The following is an 8,617-nucleotide window of genomic DNA, read 5'->3' as shown; positions in this document are numbered from 1 at the left end:
GAGCAGAGATGGGATGGCCGGATTGTGACCAGTGAGTGACCAGGGGCTTGTCCACTCTAAGGGACCTGATGTTCGAACAATGTTCTATTATTCTTGTTTTGATCATGTGGGAGGTTTTACCAATATACAGGAGGGCACAGGGGCATTTAATAACATAAATCACCCCTTTTGTTGTACAATCAGATTGGGAATGTAATTTAAACACACGTCCAGTCATAGGGTGTACAAACTCTGTCAAAGTATCAGTATGGCTGCACATTGTGCAGTGGCCGCAGGGTCTATGCAAACCTCTATCATTTGGCAAGCTGTCTGAGAGGGGAGCAGCCGTATGTACAAGCCGATCCCATACGTTTCTCCCTCTCCTGAATGTAAAGCGTAGAGGGCCCTGAAACAGGTCTGTGAGTGATAGAGCTGACCAGTGGCGCCGTATCATATTCGCTAGCGTTCTTCCTACAATTGAGAAGGGAAGGATACAGTTATTTGCCGTGTCCTCTGAGCTAGAAGGTGATGTAAAGAGCCATTCCCGGTGTGTGGATGACTTCGAAACTACACACATCTACCCTTCAGACTGGTCACAATTCATTCACCTTTGGCTGCGCTACATCGATGATGTATTTATTATTTGGACGGGTTCTGATATTCAGTTTTTCATGTTCTTAGATTGGGTCAATTCTTTAAATTCTAACATCCAGTTTAACTCTTGCATTCACCCTACGCAGATTGCTTTTCTAGATATTTTAATCTCCTGGGCAGGAGACCATTTTGAGACCACGCTGTTCCGTAAGGCAACTGACCGTAACACACTGTTATCCTATTATAGTTGTCACCTTAGGGCTCTTCGAGATAACATACCTACAGGCCAATTCTTAAGGCTACGCCGCCTGTGCTCCACTCGAACTGAATTTATTCATCAAGCTCAGACTATGACTGCCCGCTTCTTGGACCGAAGTTACCCAGCACGGGTAATCAAGAAGGCATTTAAACGAGCTTTATACACACACCGGGAATGTCAGTAGTCACCTTGAGGACCTGCTCCCTAGGACCTGGCAGAGAATCTTATAATATTGCGCAAACAAATATATATATATATAAGCAAAAGATTTTCAGTGGAACAGCATTCTTGTTACATGGATAATTATGTGTTTAAAATTCCAAGGGTTATGTCAGGGTGCCCGAAGAGAATGGGGACTGATAAAAATGCTGCTAGTGAAACCAAATGGGACCTGTGGAAGATTTGTCAGAGGCCTTGCTTAAAGAGCTTACAAGGGCGGTTTCCGCTGCTGCTACTGACCAACTACAAAAATTGCAATCATCTGTTGACGAGCTGAGAGACAAGGTGGATAACTATAACACAACCTTGACGGGGCTTAGTACGGCGGGATCTGAACAGTGCCTGTCTGCACTGGATCGCACGACCGCAGATCTTGTAACGCGGAATTGGTCTCCGGAAGATAAGTTAGACAACCTTGAGAATCGTAGAAGGTGTAATAACCTGCAAATATTGGGAGTGCTGGAAAACGCTACAAGACGAAGCTTTGCTTAGGTTCTGTGAAACATGGCTGCCTTAACATCTGCCCTTAACATCTGCATCACAGAAAGACCTAACTTGGCAGAACGGACACATTGACAGGGAGTTGGAGGTATGGAATTGAATAGGCCCTGCCAGGTGATTGTCAAATATCTGAATTATGCAGATACTGACAGCATATTGTAAGCAGCAGAGCTTAAATGTGAAGGCAGCAAGCTCTTATTTGGCAAAATTTCTGGCCCGTCTCAAAGAATTTACCCCGTATTGTACTCTGTTATATTGTAAGGGGGTTTAATTTTCCCTGCAATTTCCAGCCAAATTACGTTTATCATAATGAAGAAAATAAAATCTTCCTCACCGGCATGGAAGCAAAAAGCTTCGTGGACTCTCTTGGCTGATATGAATGACAAATTCTGATTTTTTTTTTTGCTCCTTATTGGCCATCGCTGTGGCTGATTAAATAATTGCATGTTGGATTTTTTTTTTTCTTTTTTACATTTTACAGTTTGGATGTACTTGCAGAATATCCTTGGTATTGCCACTATTTGGATCATATGTGAGATCAAGAAGCACACTGTTCATCAAAATGTGCATTTTTCTTCTTGTGCTTTTAATTATGTTTACATATTTGTTGTAATTTTTTCATGCTAATTGCTATGAGGTTTCATGAGAAGATGGGGTTTTTTTTTTCCTTGAAAGCTGTGCCGACATGTTTGTTCAGCAAGATCTTGCTATGTTATGTAACCGCTGATGGTGGGAGATCTTTGGAAGTGAACGAGCCGGAGACCCTTGGTGAGGAGAGAAGAAAACACCTTGTTGCTGGGGGAACAAGGCAGTGCTTTCACTCCGTGGAGTTGAGATTTTTGTTCTTTTGATTGTGTTGGGGTCCAGGGAGTAAAACTGCGAGAGTGTTTGTTTGTATGGATGATCTTATTCAGTATGTTATGATGAAAGGGGTTTTGGTGTGGTTGGTGTATGAATTCAGCAGCATCTCTCTGACTGCTATATATTGGTACTCGATACAGTGAGTGGTCTTGGGATAAGATGCCTCGGCTGGGGGGGTTCCCTTACTACAGATGTTGGATTATTTTCTGGGTGTCTCTTCTCATCTTTTTACTTTCTGGCTAAGACGGTGATCTGTTCTCGTAACGTAGATGGATTGCACGCGCCTGTTAAATGGAAAAATTTCTTGACAGACCTTAGGAAAAACAATGCTGACATTCTCTTCTCCAAGAAACCCATCTCGAAAATCTTGAACATGCAAAATTAAAAAGAGAATAGGTGGGTCAAGTTTTTTTTTTTCTCTTCCTTTTCAAATCGTCAAAGGAGGGTTGCAATTTTAGTATTTATTTATATATACCGGTGTTCATGAGAACATATCACATCGGTTTACATTTGTTATCAAATATTCATTTAAAAATATTTGCATTTCCAAAATTAAAAGAAAAGATATAAATACATAATTTCTTAATAAAAATAAAATAATAAGATAGTTAAAGTATTAAAATTGTAGTACATAAAAGATTGACTTTCCAGCTTGAATGTCAATACAAAGACCCACCAGGGCGATTGATTATGGTGACAGGTTCTCTGGATGGGGTCAGAGTACTCCTATCTTATATGTATGTTCCAAACAAATACACAGTTTTTTCACAAATATAATTACAAAATTGGTTTCTCTGCAGGGATGTATTCCTTTGATTGGGGGTGATTTTAATATTACTGACAATCCTTTGCTGGATTGTTTACCTTTTAAGGCACCAAAAAGATCAAATAGATATTGGAGTTGGGCTCTTATGTCAAGAACTACAGTTGATAGATAAATGGTGTCTCTTACACTCACTTGTACATATACCGTAAGATATATTCTCGTATGGACTCTTGTTATCAGAATTATGGTTTGACAAGATTGTGTAATTTTTCAGGACCCTTTCTCAGACTATGCTATGTTTAAGTTGCATCTAGAATTAGCTAAAAGGGGAGGGAAGCCTCCAAGCTGGAGAATGTCAGAGTCACTTTATCATGCTCGCGATTTTGTTAAGTTTTTAAGGCAGCAATGGGAAGATTATGTACAATTTAATCATGATGGAGACCTTCGTGCCCTTACCTTTTGGAATGCTGGAAGAGCAGTAATGAGAAGTTGCGTTATTGCCTACAATTAACTTGCTCTGGTAGGATCTTGGCCCTTTCCAAAAAATTATCACAGCTCAGAAGATCTCATTTCAGTTCTTCTGATCCTCATATACAACAGCAAATTATGGAAACACGAAAGAAATTAGATGAGCTTTTAACTCACGAGGCCAAGCAGAACATTCTTTATTTTCAATACAGACTCTTTCTATGGAGTAATAAATCTGGCAAGCTACTTGCAATTTTAATTAGAAATACTGAAACGAAAATAATAAATTGTCCTATAGAAGCGTTATGCACTGTAACACTTCTATACTAGAGGCATTTCAGCATTTGTTTCAAAAATTGTAATCAAGTGAGGGTTCTTCTGAGGAGACACAGGAGATTTGTTTCCAGGATCTTCCTCTCCCTCGGTTAACTGGTGAGGATAAAGTTGTTTAGAGGAATCTATCACAGAAGAAGACATTAAGAGAGTTATTAATAAATTACATTTGGGAAAATCACCTGGTCCGGATGGATTTGGTGGAGAATTTTATAAAATCTTGGGGGATATGTTCTTTGCGGCTAGAGAAACGGGTTATTTTGAAGTATGCCATAATCTTGCTATAGTATTGCTACTCCCCAAACCAGGAAAAGATATATTTTGTATCCTGAATCCTATCGATCAATATCCTTACTGAATCAGGATATCAAGATTTTAGCAGCTGTCCTTGCTAGTCGACTAAATTGTTGTATCCCATCTTTGGGGAGACCAGATCAAACTAGCTTTATTGCAGGAAGGTATTTTTTCAGCTAATCTCTTAAAGGCCTTAATGGCTCTCTGTTCTGGTAATAATGAACAAAATGATAATATTCTTGTAAGTTTGGATGCAGAAAAGGCCTTTGACCATGTAGAGAATGGTCTTTGATGTGATAGATATCGAGTCGCTGTAACTTTGGGGATGAGTTCTTACATTGGATTCAACTTTTCTATGCTGATCCTTGTACTCAATTTTTGGTCAATTCCATTTCTGATGCTTTTTTGTTATGCAAAGGGACATGCCAGGAGTGCCCATTATCCCCTTTGCTATATGTTTTGGTGTTAGAACCCCGGCTATTAAATTGCGATCCCTGCATGTTTTTCAAGGAGTGGCTGTCAAAAGCAAATAGGTTAAGCTCAGCCTTTTTGCAAATGGCATGTTATTCTTTATAAGCAATCCAAAATCTATCTTATCTGCAATTATTGATACCATACAATTATTTGGATCTTTTTCGGGGCTCAGAATTAATTATCATAAATCTGAGGCATTTCCTTTAGATCCGACTTTACCAACTAAATGGGTATTTGGCTTGCTTGCACTGTTCAAGACCTTTATACCTACAAACATTTCTGAGAGTTTACTTAAAATCAAGGATCTCTGTAAATGGGTGACTTTTCCTTTTAATTTGCTGGGACAATATGCAGTTTTAAAAATGGCTATTCTTCCAAAAATGTTTTATTATATATTAATGTTGCCTCTTTGGATTCAAAGCAAAGACATGAGTAGCTTTAGAGCTAAGCTTAATTCCTTTCTTTGGAGAGGTAAGTAGATGCTTTAACCTGTGATAAGACTGTAGGTGTATTCACTCTGCCCGATTTGCTTCTCTAGCATGCCTTATGAGAGAGATGCAGGATTGGGTGTCTTTACAAAATAAATATGATTGTGAAGGCCTACTACAAGAGTGGTTTTATCAGTATTATCAGTCTCTTGCAGAGACCCAAGGCAGTGCCTCATTCCTTACAGGTCTCTGGATTTTGGCTATGGCCTTCTGGAGAGGGTGGAGAAGTAATGCCCCACCGATCTTGTACTATATCCCTGTTTGGTTTTTTTCCCGGGTAATGATGCCTTCCCTGCTGGGTTAAACAGTGCTCTTTTTAACTCTTGGATGCAGAAAGGGCTGTACTGTCTGAGTCAGCTGGTGCATCCAGATCTGGGTGTTTTATGCTCATTTCAACAGCTGCAGAATTAATGGACCCTTTCTGGCCGACAGGGTTTTTTTTTTTGGGGGGGGGGGGGGGGTTGCCTATCTACAGCTTAGACACTATGTGCTTGGTATCTGTAAAGGGAATATGGGGGGAAATTACCTGTTCTGAGAATGAGGAAAATTCTGAAAACAGTTCCCAAATTTAACAAAGTTGGAATTTAGATGATGTCCCTTAAAAGCAAATAAAGATGGTGTGATTTATCAAAATTAATGGAAGGCTGAATTTTGGATATCGGCTAGAGGATGGCGACCTTACTGCTGCATTTGTTGCAATTTAGACTTTTACTTCCAGCTAAATTTCTGTGACGTTCACTATAAGATAGCATGTCCTACTTGTAACACCAGAACCCAGAGGGGTTCCTCTCCGTTCATGGAGTTCGGATATTTGTCTGACATGCAGGCAACTGCCCTGGCTCTTTGGGCCATATGTTTACTCAGTGTGCCAAGTTACAAACCTTTTGGAAATCAATAATGAATCCAGTTGAAAGCTTACTTAGTGCTGCTGTAGGCTGGAACAATGAGCGATTATATTTTCCTCTGGTGGATAGGAGCGCTGGGTTACCAGCAGAGGGGCTGAGATTTTTTGCGGTGTCTGTCATACTGGCGAAGAAGTTAATTCTTCCGTATTGGAAGGATGAACAGGCACCATCTGTTCCAAGAACAGAAGCGAGCAATGTTGCATCAGGCTGCCATGGAAAGACTGAGGAGTAAAGACATGGTTTGCTTTAATAAACGCGAGCGGTTATTTTCGTGTGTGGGATTAGAGTATCCTCAATCCTAGGAGGGCGGATAATAGCTGCTGATACCCGCTGCGGGCTGGTGATGTGCTGAAGTGTTTTTAGGTTTTGTATGCTGCTTCTTTGTGTGTGGGAGGGATGTTAGGGTTGAATGATGTCGTTTTGGGGCGTTCTTAAAAGGTACAAACTGGAAACGGGTGAACGCAACCTAAGACAAATCTTGTGATCTTCTTGTTCAGATTCTTTTCATTTAGTATGCTGTGTCCAATGTTGATGATGGTTTGGCTGCTTTGCTTTTGTCGCTGTTTCACCTTAATAAAAAGGAATGTTTAAAAAAAAAAAAAGTATTAATTTTAAAGCAGCAGTGCTCTTCACAGACAGCACAATAAGTTTCTCCTCTGTGTGCCTCCCCTTTTGGTTGTACTCCTAGTTCTCTGCTTTTTTTTGTTTGAGCATCTTATGGATTTCTTCTGCTGTTCTAAGCCAGTTTTAAAAAGTGCATAGGTTTTGTAATGACTCTGCCCCCTTCCCCTGCTGTAAAAATAATTTCCCTGAGTGTCAGGAGTCAGGACTGAATGTCTTAGCTCTGTACGAGGAGAGAAGTGGCTGCTGAGGGAGCCCCAGTGGCACTAAGTGCGGAGAGGATTTAGGATGGGAAGCTGGCAAGGAAAGACTCCCCCACGTCTGGGGGGGTTCTCTGCTCAGTTCCCTCTACAACTGCAGCCCGCCCTCCTCCTCCTGCCCAGGAGCAAACTGCTGCTGTGACCTAATAGGCGTATGATGGGCTCTCACCCCTATCAGTTACAGTCACTGAGCCCGGGGGGCAGGGACCCTGTGCTCTCCTCTACTTATGAGAACAGAATCTGAAGAACCTTGTTGCTGGGATTTAGGAAGTAACTGGGAGAAAGGTTTGGGCCAAGAACCAGAAGATTCGGGACTGTAAAACGTGAAATGATGGATCATGCTTTGCCCCTCTTTCTGATTTTCATTTCAGACCTGTGAAGAAATATGGCAGGAGAAGGGAGTCAGCTGATGGTTTCAGCTCTGCTGGGGATTAACTGCTGGGGTGGATCCACAGGTGACCCTTATGGCAATTACTGTTGGATCACACCTACGTTTGGTTGGTTACCCTCCAAAAACGTACTTGAGTTGGCTCTGATCCCCCATAAGGTCACAATTGAGCTGGGTCAGTCTTGCCTCAAGGGTTAAGGACATGAGAACCACAATACTGGGTCAAACCACCATATCCTTTTACAACAGTAGCCAATCCAGGGCACAGGTACCTGGCAGGATCCGTAAAGGTTGATAGATTCCACGCTGCTTATCTCAGGGGTTGGCAATGGCTTTCCTCAAGCCTTATTTGGTTAATAGTTGATCAACTTTTGAGAAAATGGCCAAACCTTTTTTTAAATCCAGCTCTGCTTACTGCCTTTACCACATCTTCTGGAAATGAATTCTGACGCTTAATTATGTGTTGAGTGAAAATATATTTTCTCTGATTTTGTGTGAAATGTGCTACTTAGTAAATTCCTGGAGTGTCTCCTGATCTTTTTATTTTTTTAAAGAATAAAATTCAAGCCAGCAGAATACAAAACAGCAGAGCAAGAACAACCAGTGCTGATAATGTCAGAGGAAGTGGTAAAATGTTTAAGAAAATATGTGCCTCTGGAATCAAGCTTGTGAACTTCCAGTTTACAAGGGAGGAATTCATAGACGACATGAATACAATGCCAGGATAATTGTGAAAGAACACAAACTGTTGGAACACAAAATCACAGTGGAAAATTTGTGATCACACCTATGAGCAATGCAGAAAAAAAAACTGAACGAAAATACTATCAGGAGCATGAGAGGTGACATGACAATATTAGGCCTATAGAAATTCCTGAAATGATTAAAGGATTGTGAGAGAGAATGTTTATGTGAAATGGTTCTACCAGAAAAATTGGGCTTACGGCTCAAATAACTGGCGTTTGAAATATGAATGCATTCACAGATTGTCTTTTAGAATTGGGGTCATGCAAGACCATGAATTCTCAATTCTGCTGACAGAAATCTGCTCTTCCCAGTATACCGAACAAAGAATTTTAGAATATGAAGGCAAAAAGGTTCTGTTTTTCCAATATTTCTCTGCAAGCGAAGCTGCCAAGCGATGAGAGAGAATGGAACAGGAATCAAATTTGCAATTGAGTAGCCAGTAAAATTTAATATATTTCAT

Source organism: Rhinatrema bivittatum, chromosome 16, assembly GCF_901001135.1.
Source record: "Rhinatrema bivittatum chromosome 16, aRhiBiv1.1, whole genome shotgun sequence".
Classification (NCBI taxonomy): Eukaryota; Metazoa; Chordata; class Amphibia; order Gymnophiona; family Rhinatrematidae; genus Rhinatrema; species Rhinatrema bivittatum.
The sequence above is the reverse complement of the archived record's forward strand: the minus strand, read 5'-3'. Positions refer to the sequence as shown.